This window comes from Phyllobates terribilis, unplaced genomic scaffold (genome assembly GCF_046119375.1).
Source record: "Phyllobates terribilis strain yellow unplaced genomic scaffold, ASM4611937v1 Scaffold_243__1_contigs__length_2969482, whole genome shotgun sequence".
Classification (NCBI taxonomy): domain Eukaryota; kingdom Metazoa; phylum Chordata; class Amphibia; order Anura; family Dendrobatidae; genus Phyllobates; species Phyllobates terribilis.
In genome coordinates this window covers 2,755,264-2,771,959 of record NW_027363003.1, presented here as the reverse complement: position 1 = coordinate 2,771,959, position 16,696 = coordinate 2,755,264, and positions in this window count along the sequence as shown.

Sequence of the window (16,696 nt, the reverse complement as noted above, 5' to 3'; positions counted from 1 at the left end):
ATACCTTCACATGCTAATAATAATAAAAAGTAATTTTTCATTTAACTTTGCATGAAGCCCTGTGGGTTATACAAAATTTCTGAATACGGTTTTGAATATTTTGAGGTGTATACATGACATATAGATCCCTCAAAATCTTTTCAAATGTGTAGATGGTCCTGAAAAACTGAGGGATGGGACATTTAATTGGCATACAAAGTTCAAAAATTAGACTTTTTCTAAATATTTGTCAAATTTCCGATATTTTTTATATAAATGTCTATCATATTGACCTAAATTTACCACGAACGTAAACTACAATGTGTCAAGAAAAAAATTATTACCACATAAAATGGCACATATTAGTTTAAAAAATTTGGCTTGGTCAGGAAAGTAAAAAGTACCTTAAGTGGGAAGGGGTTAAAGAGTTAATCCCAATATATGTAATAACTCTGAAGTGGAGCAGACTCCACAATACAAACTGTTTATTTTATTAAAATAAATACATTTCTTAGACCTGATGAGACTTGTTTGGTTGCATTAAAAATCCACTTGCTTTTGAGCCGAAACATTGGCACCTGTTCACACGGGCCAATAAATACACCATTTTTTATGTAATTTTCTATTAAGTGCTACCATCTTTTTTGCTTACTTATGTGCCGACACTGGGGTATCGTGTGCCGAGACCCTTGGAGCTCTCACAGCCATAAAAACTGAACGGCCGTGCAGTCCCTCCGCCTCTTATGGGACGTGCTGGTGAAGGTGAGTACGCAATGACATCATCGCGTACTCGTCTGCATAGAGGGCCAAGATGCCAGTAAAGAAGTGCAGCTGCAGGGGATTATATGAAAGGTTAGTATCAATTTATTTATTTTTAATAGAATTAATTAAATGGTCTTGGGGAAGAGCACATGATGAACTGGGAGTGGAGGTTGGGGAAAGCACTTGGAGAATAGGGAGTGGGGGAAGGGGAGAGCACATGATGAATTGGGAGTGGGGGGGGGAGAGAGCACATGGTGAATTGGGGGTGGGGAGAGCAAATGATGATTTTGGAGTGGGGGTGGGGAGAGCTCATGATGAACTGAGAGTCGGGGGTGGGGAGAGCACATGGAGAATTGGAAGTGGGGGGTGAGGAGAGCACATGGTGAACTGGAATTAAGGGGTAGGGAGAGCACATGGTGAACTGGGAGTGGGGGGTGGGGAGAGCACATGGTGAATTGGGAGTGAGGAGTGGATAGAGCACATTATTAATTGGGGGTGGGGAGAGCACATGGTGGGTGGGGAGAGCAAATTATGAATTGAAGGTGGGGGGTGGAGAGAGCAAATGGTGAATTGCGAGTGGGGGGTGGGGAGAGCACATGGTGAATTGGGGGTGGGGAGAGCAGATAATGATCTGGGGGGTGGGGAGAGTACATGGTGAATTGGAAGTGGGGGGTGGGGAGAGCATATGCTGAATGGGGGGGTGAGGAGAACAAATGATGAATTGGGAGTGGTTGGGGAGAGCAAATGATGAATTGGGAGTGGGTGGGGAGAGCAAATGATTAATTGAGAGAGGTGAGTGGGGAGAGCTAATTGTGAATTGGGAGTGTGGAGAGCACATGGTGAATTGGGGGTGGGGAGAGCAAATGATGAAGTTGGGGTGGGGAGAGCAAATGGTGAATTGGGGGTGGGGAGAGCAAATGGTGAATTGGGAGTGGGGGGTGGGGAGAGCAAATGGTGCATTGGGAGTGGGGGTGGGGAGAGCTAATGGTAAATTGGGAGTGGGGAGAGCAAATGGTCAATTGGGAGGGAGCGGTAGTGAGAGCTAATGGTGAATTGGGAATGTGGAGAGCATATGATGAATTGGGGGTGGGAAGAGCAAATGGTGAATTGGGAATAGGGGGTGGGGAGAGCAAATGGTGAATGGAGCAAATAGTGAGTGGGGGGTGGGGAGAGCAAACGTTGAATTGGAAGTGGGGGGTAGAGAGCAGATGGTGAATTAGGAGTGCGGGTGGGGAGAGCAAATGGTGAATTGGGAGTGGAGGGTGGGGAGAGCAAATGGTGAATTGGGAGTGGAGGGTGGGGAGAACAAATGGTGAATTGGGAGTGGGGAGAGCAAATGATGAGTTGGGAGTGGGGAGAGCAAATGGTGAATGGGGAGTGGGGATGGGGGGAGCAAATGGTGAATTGGGAGTGGGGGGTGGGGAGAGCTAGTGGTGAACTGGGAGTGGGGAGAGCTATTGGTGAATTTGGAGTGGGGAGAGCAAATGTTGAATGGGGGGTGGGGAGAGCTAATGGTGAATTGGGAGTGGGGGAGAGCAAATAATGAATTGGGAGTGGGGGAGAGCAAATGATGAATTGGGAGTGGGGGAGAATAAATGATTATGAATACAGGTTGGGAGAGAGCACGAACATGACATAATGAATTGGAGTGGAGGGGTTCATGTAAATATAATGAATTGGGGGAGCGGGAGGTACAGAGTGGGGGTTGTTGAGGATGCAGGAGTGTGACTGGTAATGAATTGGGAAAGAGTACAGGTGCTATTTAATTTATATATTTATTGGGTGGAGAAAGTGGCTATTTACAGTTAGTGGGGGGCCGTGGTGGATTACAATTTGTATTTGGAATAGTGGGTTGCATAATAACTAATTATATATTAATGGTGGGTGCACATCTGTATTCAGCTGCGTAATGTAGAATTTGGGGAATGTGCTCTAGATAACTGTGTGCTATTTTATTCAGAGACGAGTCCTGGCTGGAAGAAGTGAGGTCGGTCTGCGCTGGATGAAAGTGAAAAAAAGCGAAGATGAAGGACTTCAACTAGAGACGTCACTTGTGAGTCAGTGTGTTCTCTGTACAATGACACTATATACTAATGTACAGAGCTCCTGTGTATGTCACTGGTGATCACTGTATTACCTGTAACTATATGCAGAGCTCCTGTGTATAATGTCACTGGTGATCACTGTATTACCTGTACACTATATACACAGCTCCTATGTATAATGTCACTGGTGATCATTGTATTACCTGTACACTATATACAGAGCTCCTGTGTGTTTTTTTAGATTTGGCTATCTTAGGAGGATATCTGTGTGTGCAGGTAACTATTACTGTGCAGAATTATTAGGCAACTTAATAAAAACCAAATATAATCCCATCTCACTTGTTTATTTTCACCAGGTAAACCAATATCAGTGCACAAAATTTAGAAATAAACATTTCTGACATGCAAAAACAAAAAACAAAAAAATTAGTGATCATTATAGCCACCTTTCTTTATGATGACACTCAACAGCCTTCCATCCATAGATTCTGTCAGTTGCTTGATCTGTTTTCGATCAACATTGCGTGCAGCAGCCACCACAGCCTCCCAGACACTGTTCCGAGAGGTGTACTGTTTTCACTCCCTGTAGATCTCACATTTTATGATGGACCACAGGTAATCTATGAGGTTCAGATCAGATGAACAAGGGGGCCATGTCATTATTTTTTCTTCTTTTAGACCTTTACTGGCCAGCCACGCTGTGGAGCAGTTGGATGCATGTGATGGAGCATTGTCCTGCATTTAAATCATGTTTTTTTTTAACAATACCGACTTCTTCCTGTACCACTGCTTGAAGAAGTTGTCTTCCAGAAAGTGGCAGTAGGTCTGGGAGTTGAGCTTCACTCCATCCTCAACCCGAAAAGGTCCCATAAGTTCATCTTTGATTATACCAGCCCATACCAGTACCCCACCTCCACCTTGCTGGCGTCTGAGTCGAAGTGGAGCTCTCTGCCCTTTACTGATCCAGCCTCTGGCCCATCCATCTTGCCCATCAAGAGTCACTCTCATTTCATCAGTCCATAAAACCTTTGAAAAATTAGTTTTAAGATATTTCTTGGCCCATTCTTGACATTTTATCTTATGTTTCTTGTTCAAAGGTGGTCGTTTTTCAGCCTTCCTTACCTTAGCCATGTCCCTGAGTATCGCACACCTTGTGCTTTTTGATACTCCAGTAATGTTGCAGCTCTGAAATATGGCAAAGCTGGTGGCGAATGGCATCTTGGCAGCTTCACGCTTGATTTTCCTCAATTCATGGGCAGTTATTTTGCGCCTTTTTTGGCCAACACGCTTCTTGCGACCCTGTTGGCTATTTGCCATAAAATGCTTGATTGTTCGGTGATCACGCTTCAAAAGTTTGGAAATTTCAAGATTGCTGCATCCCTCTGCAAAACATCTAACAATTTTGGACTTTTCAGAGCCCGTCAAATCTCTCTTCTGACCCATTTTGCCAAAGGAAAGGAAGTTGCCTAATAATTAAGCACACCTTATATAGGGTGTTGATGTCATTAGTCAACACCTCTCCTCATTACAGAGATGCACATCACCAGATTTACTTAATTGGTAGTTGGCTCTCAAACTTATGCAGCTTGGAATAGGACAACATGTATAAAAAGTATCATGTGATCAAAATACTTATTTGCCTAATAATTCTGCACACAGTGTATATGTGGTATTATTTGGTGACCATTTGGTGGTAATATGTGGTCTGGTCATGGTGTGGTGGTATTTGTTCCTTGCTTGTGGTATTATTCGGTCACTATGTGGTGGTAATATGTGGTCGGGCCATGGTGTGGCGGTATTTTTTCCTTGTATGTGGTATTATTTGATCACTATGTGGTGGTAATATGTGGTCTGGTCATGGTGTGGCAGTATACCTTGTATGTGGTATTATTTGGTGACTATGTGATGGTAAATTGTGGTCCGGCTATGGTGTGATGGTTTTTGTTCCTTGAATGTGATATTAGTCATTTTAAAAAATTTATGTGACACATTCCTTTAAAGCAAAAGAAATAAAAATATACCTAAAAAGAGTATTGGATATTTTAAGAAAGGTTTAATAGGTTAGAGTAAAGTAGGGCCCAGCCAAAAGAGTCTAACTTATCGTGGTGGTTGATTAAAAAAATCTTTTGGCCAAAGCAAAAGTTGCTGGCTATGTATATGATATATGGTTCAGTGGGAACTGTAAATCTGTGATTGGTGAGGGTGTGGTGCAGAAGTGGAGTTTTTCCAAGATTGGGTGGTGGGACTGTGGAAGTTTCGAGGGGTGGAGGTGGAGCTGGGGTGGAGCCTGGGCGGAGTCTCAAGGGAGCTTGAAAATGTTGCCAATATTGGGCCCTGAAATTCCTGGTGGCAGCCCTCTATCTATCTATCTGCCTGTTCCTAGTGAACAGACCCACCTTTTTCTTCGGCTAGTCTGAACGAAGACCTATAGAATTAAGGAAGGGCTCCTAAAGAACTAAGGACTGGGACAAAAATGGGACACTTTCTAAACAGAAATTGTTGTAGAACACAAAAGACAAATTGACAAAAAGTACTAGAGGTCCAAGAGGACCAAGCAAACTGACAGAGCTAGGCACCGAAGCACCAGGCTAGCAAAACAGTCAAACAACACTGAAGTCCAGCAAAGCCAAAAGGGCAGAGCTGGAATATATAGGCAGGTAGTCACGTGACCGCAAAACACAAGATAGCAAAAACTAACAGGAGGGTTCTAACAGTACCCCCTCTTCTATGAGGATCCTCCAGGCCCAGGCCTATCAGGAAAGCTCCTGTGGAAAGCTTTAACAAGCCTAGGAGCAGAGGCATCATCCGTTCTTACCCATGAGTAGTCTTTGGGACCGAAACCCTTCCAGGAGACAAGATACTGTAATTTCCCTCTATGCCATCTAGAATTCAAAATACGAGAAATTTCATATTCGCCGTCTTCCACCACAGGAGGAACTGTGACAGTGGCGTCCCTATTAGATACGTCAGCCTTTTTCAAGAAGGAAACATGAAACACAGGATTAAACTTCCAGGAAGTAGGGACATCCAACCTAACAGCAGACGGGTTAACAACCTGAAGCACTTTAAATGGACCCACAAACTTAGGACCCAGTTTTTTAGAGGGAATCCTCAAACGCAGGTTCTTCAAGGACAACCAAATCATGTCACCCACAGTAAACAAAACCTCTTTACGTTTCCTGTCAAAATACTTCTTGGACTTTTTGTTAGCCTCTTGAAGGTTACAACGTACATTAGTCCAAACTCTCTCTAAATCACCGGAAAAATTCTCCTCCTCCGGCACCGCCGACCCCAATTTGGAGAAAGAACCAAAACACGGATGTCTCCCAGTACAACAAAAAAAAAGGAGAACACCCAGCAGAGGAGGATGTATGACTGTTAAGAGCAAATTCTTTGAGAGGCAGAAACTCCGACCACACCTCTTGATTGTCCACCACAAAGCAACGCAAAAACTGCTCAACATCCTGGTTCTTTCTTTCAGTCTGTCCATTAGACTCAGGATGATAACCAGACGAAAATGACAAATGGACTCCCAACCTGTCACCAAAAGCACGCCAAAAGCGAGCCACAAACTGAGGTCCTCTATCAGAAACAATATCCGTGGGAACGCCATGGAGCTTGACAATCTCCTTAACAAATGCCTTAGCGAGTGTCTTGGCGCAGGGCAACTTAATGAATGGAACCAAATGACACATCTTACTAAAACGGTCCACGACCACCCAGATGACAGTAAAACCCTCGGACACAGGAAGATCAGTAATAAAATCCATAGTGAGATGCGTCCAAGGCACATTAGGAACCTCCAGAAGGCAAAGCAACCCCGCAGCAGGAGTATGTGAAGCCTTTGACCTAGCGCACACAGTACACTGACGCACCCACTTGATGACTTCCTTCTGCCATCCAGGCCACCAAAAACTGCGACTGATCAGTCTCTTAGTCTCCGAAATTCCTGGATGACCTGCCAACAGAGACTCATGACACTCCACAAACAAATCTCTCCTAAAGGCTCCAGGCACGAACAACCTCCCATGGGGAGTGTTAGATGGAGCATATTCTTGAGCTTTCAGAATCCCATTCTCCAAAACGGAGTCCAAAGCCGCCACCACAACTCCTTTCTGTAAAATGCTCTCCTCCTCCTCGGCACCGACCGTAGGAGAGAAGCTGCGAGATAAAGCATTGGCTTTAACATTCTTAGTACCAGGGAAATAGGTAACAGAAAAATGAAACCGAGAAAAAAAAAGTGCCCACCTAGCTTGACGGGCATTCAAGCGCTTGGCAGCATCCAGATAAATCAAATTCTTATGATCTGTGAAAACCTGAATAGGAAATCTAGCGCCTTCCAAAAAATGACGCCAATGTTCAAACGCGAGTTTAATAGCCAGCAGTTCCCGATTTCCAACATCATAATTCAGTTCGGTTTCCGAAAATTTTTTCGAAAAGAAGGCACAAGGATGTACTCCACCCTTGTTCTCCTGAGACAAAACTGCTCCGACCCCCACCGATGAAGCATCGACCTCGACCAAAAAAGGCTTGGTCTCATCAGGCTGCATAAGGATAGGGGCAGAACTGAACCTCTCTTTGAGATACTCAAAAACTTTAATGGCCTCAGTAGTCCACTGGACCGTATTCGCACCTTTCCTGGTGAGATCGGTTAGAGGTTTAACAATTACAGAAAAATTGTTAATGAATTTCCTGTAATAATTGGCAAAACCCAAAAATCTCTGTATAGATTTCAAACCAATAGGCCTAGGCCATTCCTGCACAGCCTGAACCTTCACAGGGTCCATCTCAACAGAGGCTGGACAGACATCTGTCTGAGATGATCTAGTGAATCCTGCTTTGAGCAGGGGGTTGGACCAGATGACCCAGGAGGTCCCTTCCAACTCTACCATTCTATGATTCTATGATTCAAAGCCCTCGCTGGAGACAATGTAGCCCAAAAAACTAATTTTCTGCACAGCGAACTCACATTTCTCCAGATTAGCAAAGAGTGAAATATCACCCAATAACTGCAAAACTTCACGTACGCTCTGCCAATGGGACTCTAAATCTGGTGAATAAATCCAAATGTCATCCAAATACACAACCACATTCTTACCAATCAGAGGTCTCAGGATGTCATTAATAGGGTTCTGAAAAAATGCAGGTGCATTGGTAAGACCAAAAGGCATCACCAGATTCTCAAAATGACCTACCGGAGTTTTAAAAGCAGTTTTCCATTCATCACCCTCCTTCACACGTAACAAATTGTATGCCCCCCGGAGATCAATTTTGGAGAACCACTTGTCTCCCACTAACTGGTTAAACAAGTCAGGAATTAACGGTAATGGGTAGGAATTGCGTACGGTAATCTTATTAATTTCACGAAAATCCAGACATGGACATAAACCGCCGTCCTTTTTTTTTAACAAAGAAGAATCCGACTGCCACAGGCGACTTAGAAGGTCTAATGTGACCAGCAACCAGGCTAGTCTCTTTGTACTCCTCCAAGGCCTTTCTTTCAGGGATAGTCAGATTAAACAAGCGACTTTTGGGAAGGGTAGCACCTGGAACAAACTCAATGGCGCAATCATAATCCCTATGAGGAGGTAAAACTTGCGACTCCTCAAAAAAAAACCTCCAAAAATCTTGAATAGGTACAGGTAATTCCACTTTTTCCACAGCCGCAGAGCGACCATTACAACATTTATCATAGCACTTCGGACTCCAAAACTTAATCACATTAGTAGACCAGTCCAATAGAGGATTGTGCAGTTTTAACCAAGGCAATCCTAGAACAACTGGAGAGGGTAAATTATCCAAAACAACCAAGTCCAAAATTTCTTGGTGAACTCCATTGATAGTGAGAGAAAATGCAGCAACCTTGTGAGTAATACATTTCAAAGGAGTGTTATCAATTGCAACCACAGAAATAGGAGATGACAAAGGTTTGGATTTCAATTTAAGGTTTTCCAAAAACCCTTTATCAATCACATTAAGTGCTGAACCACAATCCACAAATACCTGAAATTCAATCAAATCTCCCTGCAGAGTAGTACACCCAGAAAGAAATACTCCTGCAGAGCGTAAACAAGCTATACGGGCATAACTGACCTTTTTTTTTTCTTTACTTAAACGACGCTCACAATACTTAATCAAATGGTCACCTTTACCACAATAAAGACACAATCCCTCGGCGAATCTCCAGTCTTTTTCCTGAGAGTGGAGTGACATCTCCCCAACCTCCATCGGTTCCCCGCCGTCAGTGCAGATTTTCTGGGGACTAGGACCTGACATTACAGGAGTCTTTACGTCATTGAGCCTGCACCTCAGTCTCCTGTCTATACGAACAGCTAACTGCATAGCCTCCTGCAGAGTCTCAGGTGCAGGGAATGCAATTAGCAAATCCTTAACCCTTTCACTCAGACCAGCAAGAAATAAACATCTAAGCGCCGAATCATTCCACTTAACTTCTGAAGCCCATCTCCTGATGTGTGTGCAATAATTTTCAACATCATCAGACCTCTGATTCAAACGTCTAAGTTCTGATTCAGCAGATGAGATTCGATCAGGATCGTCATATAATAGCCCCATAGCAGAAAAAAATTCTTCAACAGAACTTAAACACGGATCATTAGGCTGGAGAGAAAAGGCCCAACCCTGTGGTTCTTTGCGCAAAAGTGACATAATAAAACCAATGCGCTGTGATGCATTCCCAGAGGATCTTGGTCTCAAACAAAAATATAACAAGCATTTTTAAAGGAAAAAAATCTTGCTGTTTACCATAAAAAACATCAGGCAGTCCTACCTTCGGTTCCACAAAATGCGCTCCAGGACAGCTACTCACGTGTTGCTGAAGCTTGGCCACCTCCAGAGACAATCCTTGCAGGCGTTGAGCCAACTCCTGGACGGAAACCATACTGATCCCTGAATTTCTTTCCTTTTAGTTTTTTTTTTGGGCTGGACTTACTGTTGTGATCTGCAACAAGAACTAAGGAAAGATAGGGGAAAGCTGTCCTTACAGTAAGACGTAGCTGAATCCCTACGATGTAGCGGGCTGCCTGTTCCTAGTGAACAGACCCACCTTCGTCCTCGGCTAGTCTGAACAAAGACCTATAGAATTAAGGGAGGGGTCCCTAAAGCACTAAGGGCTGGGACAAAAATGGGACACCTCCTAAACAGAAATTGTTGTAGAACACAAAAGACAAACTGACAAAAAGTACTAGAGGTCCAAGCAAACTGACAGAGAAAGGCACCGAAGCACCTGGCTAGCAAAACAGTCAAACAACACTGAAGTCCAGCAAAGCCAGAAGGGCGGAGCTGAAATATATAGGCAGATGGTCACGTGACCGCAAAACACAAGATAGCAAAAACTAACAGGAGGGTTCTAACAATGTGCCCACGATGCAGAAATGCTCCGGATTTTTCCTGAGCATTTCTACATCTCCCCTGGCAGAAAAAACGCATGCGGATTGTACATGTGGATTGTACATGCGGATTGTACATGCGTTTTTCCTGCCAGGGACATGCGGATGTGAAGCGTTCTTCACATGCATTTCCGCATGCGGGTTGACAAGTGCTTTCCAAGCGATTTTACCATCACTTGGAAAGTGCTTGACAACTTGGTCACACTATATAAATCCATACAAACAGCATGGATTTATATAGTGTGACCCAAGAGAATGTCAAAAAATAAATATATACTTACCTTCCGATGGCCCCCGGTGTCTAGCTTCACCGTCCCGGCTGCCGGCAGATCATGTTACACTGAAGGACCTGCCGACGTCAGTGTCGCGTGACCCGTCACATGACTATGACGTCAGCGCAGGTCCTTCAGTCCATCGAACTGCCGGCATGAGAGGAGGAGCGCATCGGGGGCCGCCAGAAGGTAAAAAATAAATATATACTTATTTTATTCTTTTTTTTTTTTTACAGTTTTCTATGGTACAAGGGTCCGGAGGAGAGTCTCCTCTTCTCTAGACCTGGGTACGATCCACACATTAGAACGCATGGAATGCGCATCTACATATACAGTGATGCGTAATCCATGCGATCTAATGCAAGTAAATGGCGGCGAAAACGCAGCACTTCCGCAAAATAATTGGTAGTGCTGCATTTTTTTCCGTAATGATAATCCGCAGCGGAAATTTCCGCAGCATGTGCACAGCACAAGCGGATTATCATTGGGGACCATGGCAGGCCTTCTACCAAGTGTTTTTTAAGCGTTTATGCAGCGTTTTTGCCGCTGCGGAAAAGTTTAAAAATGCATCGTGGGCACACAGCCTTATGGAGACCAATCTCTGTGATAGGGGAAGGGCACTAAAATAGTGTATGTCCTACACAACAAACTACCTGCTTGAAGACTGAAGACCGGGACACAGAGCCACCGAATACAAGAGACACAAGCAGTGTCTGACTGGAGCCAGAGACCCCCACTGTCCAACTTTAGGGCCCCACTTCTCAACTACATGCAAATGTGACATTATCCTCAATCACAAATTTATATAACAATGAACTGGGTAGATTGGTAAATGAATAAGATGCTACCTTTGTCTGCACATAGTGAGTAAAGTTTATTGTGCCAAGTACTGCTCATATAAGAGGGTGGTGGCCACTCTGCACAGGGGCCCACTGGAGGATTCTCCTGTTCTCCTGTCGGCCAGTCCAAGCCTGAGCACAGAGCAGGCACAAAAATGCTCCCATCCCATCCAAAGTTCTGGCCAGAAGTGATCTTCAAGGAAGAATTGTAATCAAAAACAATATCTTAGTCATAGAAACAAGGGTGCATAAAAATGTCAGCCTTGGCTATGGACTAATGAGCAAAAATGTGAAATATTTGCCGGTCACAGAAGACAGTTTGTCAAAGGGCTGGAGAGTGGAACAATATAGAGGGTCTGCAAGCAACAATGAAGTATGGTGAAGGTGTAAGGGACGAGACAAGGGGTTCCTCGTTGTGTGCACATATTACGGATTCAGCTGATGGCACATTCAGACTATGTTCTGCCACAGTTGGTGAGACACTGGGACTTTTTAACTCCGCAAAGAAGAAGACAGACATGTTTACGAAAATAAAGTCATTTACTAGGTCTGGAAAAAATGTACAATGGGTAGCAGGAATAATGCTTTAAACTTTCATCTGTATAGTATGACAGAGGTTCACACTTGATGGTTGAGGACGGTGGCGCAATACTTGTGTAGAACTTTGCAAATGAACAACAAGCTCCACCGAGGGCCTTCATATTCCCAGTACAGGGCTACATGGGTCGATGTATTGCGCTGTGACCATTGTACCAGCCTGGCTGATCCCATATTTCTTCACAAAGACCTCCAGGTCTGGCTAACACTAAGACTAGCTTTAAAATGATTTATTTTTCAGTGGGTGCCCCAACTTGCCTTTGGTATGGAGTACTGCTGCCACTGTTACTTGAATGCTGAAATGTATTCCCTAGTATGTCTGCTCTTCACACACACAAAATTATGGCTAGATCCGATTGAAGTTGTCCTTTCTTCTCTGCAGCTCTACTCAGACTCTCTATTAAAACAGGAACTAACTCCTGGTGCCCACTTACTCCTCCCCAAACTATGGGCTGGCTGTAGTGCCGGCGTCCCTGCCCTCTGCTAGGCAGGGACGCTGTTCCCCTCACCGCTCTGCTCCGTGCCCGGCGTCCCTCTCCCGCTCTGCTGGCAGCGCGCGCTCCTTCCCGGCCACTGTGCTTAGGGCGCGCGCGCGCGCCCTCCCTCCCTCTTAAAGGGGCCGCGCGCGCCGTCCTAAGGAGTCCCCTGCCAATGGCCGGAGGACTTTACCATATATAAGGCACCTCCTCCAAAATGGAGGTGCCCGAGCAATGTTGTTGCACCGTTCTACTCTGCTTCAGCCCTCAGGTCCCGTTGCCAGTTACCTGCCAGCTTGCTGTCCTAATCCTGCCTGATTTCCTGTTACCTGCCTGCCTGCCTGAGGTCCGACGGTCTGCCTTACAACTCCGGTCAGTCTGTCTAAGGACCAACTTGCCCGCTCACCTGGGAGCGCACATCAGCTACCTGCCTGCTTGCCTGAGGTCCGACGGTCTGCCTTACAACTCCGGTCAGTCTGTCTATGGACCAGCTTGCCCGCTCACCTGGGAGCGCTTCTCCGCTACCTGCCTGCTTGCCTGCCCGGAGGCTCCGCTGTCACGTGCTGTGACCACCAGCTATTCCAGACTCTTGCCCGCTCACCTGGGAGCGCTTCTCCGCTACCTGCCTGCTTGCCTGCCCGGAGGCTCCGCTGTCACGTGCTGTGACCACCAGCTATTCCAGAGACTCTTGCCCGTTCACCGGGGAGCGCTTCTCCGCTACCTGCCTGCTTGCCTACCTGGAGGCTCCGCCGTCATGTGCTGTGACCACCTGCTATTCCAGAGACTCTCGCTTGCTCACCTGGGAGCACACATTCTCCATCTGCCTTGCTAGCCTACCTGGAGGTTCAGCCATCTCAGGTCGTACCTACCCTTTACCTAGAGACTGCCCCGGTCACTTGCCGTGACCTCCAGCCCGTTCTTCCAGAGACTGCCCTGATCACTTGCCGTTACCTCCTGCCCGTACACCCAGAGACTGTCCCGGTCACCTGCTGTGACTGCCTGCCTGGTCGCCACCCGCTCCCTTACAAGGACCGCTCCCTTGTATAGTAGCCCAGAGGTTCCGCCTCCCAGACCCGTTACAGTTTGCTCGGGCCATGGAACCCGGTGGCACCCAAACTCCCTCGCTCTCGGACCTGTGTCATGAACTGTCCCGTCAAAGGTCCCAACAGGAGTCCATCCTGGGTCACCTGCGGAATGTCAATACTCGCCTGGACACTCTGACTGTTCCACCAACAACCTCCGCCAGTGCCATGTCTCGCAATCCGGCAGCTCCGCTGTCCACTAACACCATGATATCCTACCCTGGACCTCGGCTTTCTGCACCTCCTCGCTTCGGAGGCGACTCAGCCCAGGCTCGGGGCTTCATAAATCAGTGCACCCTGCACTTTGAACTATTGTCCCACCAGTTTAACTCCGACCGAGCCAAAATTGCATTCATCATGTCCCATCTCACCGGGGAGGCCCTGGCCTGGCTAAATCCTCTATGGGAGAGAGGAGACCCCCTGGTGTCCAACTTGCCTGCTTTTCTCACGGCTTTCCGGAAAGTCTTCGACAAACCCGGACGGAAGACCTCATCCGCATCATCGTTGCTACGCCTCCGTCAGGAAAGTCTCACCGTGGGCCAATATGCCATACGGTTCCGTACCCTTGCCTCGGAGCTGGCCTGGGATAACGACGCTCTGGTTTCCGTCTTCTGGGAGGGTCTGTCCGGCCGTATTAAAGATGAACTTGCCGGTCGGGACATTCCTACCACTCTCGATGACTTAATAACTCTTGCCACCCGGATTGACCTACGGTTCCAGGAGCGTGCCAGAGAGGTCACCCGTGAGAGGAGGTTACCACGTCTAGCTCCTACTTTTCAGAAACCCGTCACTCCTTCTGTCTCTAACCAGGTACACCCTCCTGAGCCTATGCAGGTCGACCAGACCAAGATGGTCAAGACCCGTCAGGACTTACGCCGTGCCGAGGGGACCTGCTTCTACTGTGGCAGTAAGGAGCACCGGATCCGTGCCTGCCCGGAGAGGTCGGGAAACGCCTGTGTCTAGGTTCGCTCAGAGAGGTCCACCTAGACAAGAATAAATCCTCTCCATCCCTGCTGTTGTCAGTTTCAATCGTCTACGGGGAGAACCGTTATTTTGAACTAGCCCAACTGGACTCTGGAGCAGCCGGGAATCTTATTTCACAGTCCCTGGTAGAGAAATACCGCATCCCCACCAAACCTCTGGCTGTACCCTTGTCTGTTGCTGCCGTGGATGGGGGGCTCTTACCACGCCCCATCCAACTCATCACCGAATCCATTACTCTGCAGGTGGGAATTCTGCATTCTGAAAGTATCTCCTTCCATGTTCTGCCTGGACTCTCTCACGCCCTCTTGCTAGGCCTACCTTGGCTCCAGAAACATGCACCCGTTCTTGACTGGCAGACCGGAGAAGTCCTTCGCTGGGGACAGGGCTGCCATAAGACCTGTCTGGTTCCCGTTCATCCCGTCCGTCCTTCTCCTACCCCAGCTAATCTACCTGGACTTCCGATTCCTTATTGGTCTTATGCTGATGTCTTTAATAAAAAGGAGGCAGAGACACTACCCCCTCATAGACCATACGACTGCCCTATCGACCTGTTACCTGGTACTTCTCCTCCCCGTGGGCGTATTTATCCATTATCCGCTGCTGAGACCCGGTCGATGTCCGAATATATTGAGGAGAATCTGGCCAGGGGATTCATCCGGAAATCTACCTCCCCGGCGGGAGCAGGCTTCTTTTTCGTCAAAAAGAAGGACGGCTCTCTCCGTCCCTGTATAGACTATAGAGGCCTTAACCAGATCACGGTGAAGAATAAGTACCCCCTTCCGCTCATTCCGGAGTTATTTGATCGTCTGAGGGGGGCTAGAATCTTCACCAAACTGGACCTCCGTGGGGCGTACAACCTGGTTCGTATCCGTCAGGGGGATGAATGGAAGACGGCATTCAACACCCGGGACGGCCACTATGAATATCTGGTAATGCCCTTTGGCCTCTGTAACGCTCCTGCCGTCTTTCAAGAGTTGGTCAATGACATCTTCCGGGACCTTCTCTACTCCTGCGTAGTGGTGTACCTGGACGACATCTTGGTCTTCTCTCCGGATCTCCAGACTCACCGGAGGGATGTTCGTCAGGTCCTGCTCAGGCTCAGGCAGAACCATCTCTACGCTAAATATGAGAAGTGCCTCTTTGAGCAGACCTCGCTTCCATTTCTGGGCTACATTATCTCTCAGACCGGCCTACAAATGGATCCTGAGAAACTGTCTGCCATCGAGAAATGGCCCCGACCAGAGGGGTTGAAGGCTATTCAACGGTTCCTGGGCTTCGCCAACTATTACCGCCTCTTCATCCCGCACTTCTCTTCCCGGACTGCCCCAATTTCCGCGCTCACCCGTAAGGGTACTAATCCCAAAGAGTGGCCGCCCGAAGCAGAGGAGGCCTTTCTTTCCCTAAAACAGGCCTTCTCTTCCGCCCCGGTGCTGCATCGCCCGGACGGCAACAAGCAGTTCTTCCTGGAAGTTGACGCCTCCTCCTCTGGAGCCGGAGCGGTACTTACTCAAAAATCATCTTCCGGGAGAATGGTAACTTGTGGCTTCTTCTCCAAACTCTTCTCCTCTTCTGAGCGCAACTATTCCATAGGAGACCGAGAGTTATTGGCCATCAAGCTGGCGTTGGAGGAGTGGCGTTACCTACTCGAGGGGGCTCTTCATCCGGTAATAATTTACACTGACCACAAGAACTTGGCTTACCTCCAGCATGCCCAGAGACTTAACCCGCGCCAAGCCCGGTGGTCCTTGTTTTTTGCTCGCTTTGATTTTGTTTTTCATTTTCGCCCGGCTGACAAAAACGTCAAAGCAGACGCCTTGTCCCGATCCTTTCTGGTGTCCGATCTCGAGGAAGAACCTAAACATATCATCGATCCCGCCAGAGTAATGCAGGTGGCTCCCGTGAGTCTAAATCGTCTCCCTCCCGGTAAGACGTTTGTTTCAGTACCTGATCGGGAGAAGATCCTACACTGGGGCCATTCGTCTAAACTAGCTGGCCACGCCGGTCAGAAAAAGACCCTCCAGCTTATTGCCCGGCACTATTGGTGGCCTACCCTGCACAAGGACATAATAAACTTTGTTTCTGCCTGTGTGTCCTGCGCCCGCAACAAAGTCCCGAGACATCTGCCAGCCGGACGCCTCCTTCCGCTTCCTGTACCTGCTGCCCCCTGGCAGCATATAGCAATGGACTTTATAACTGATCTCCCCGTCTCTGCCGGTTGTACGGTCATCTGGGTGGTCGCTGACCGCTTTTCCAA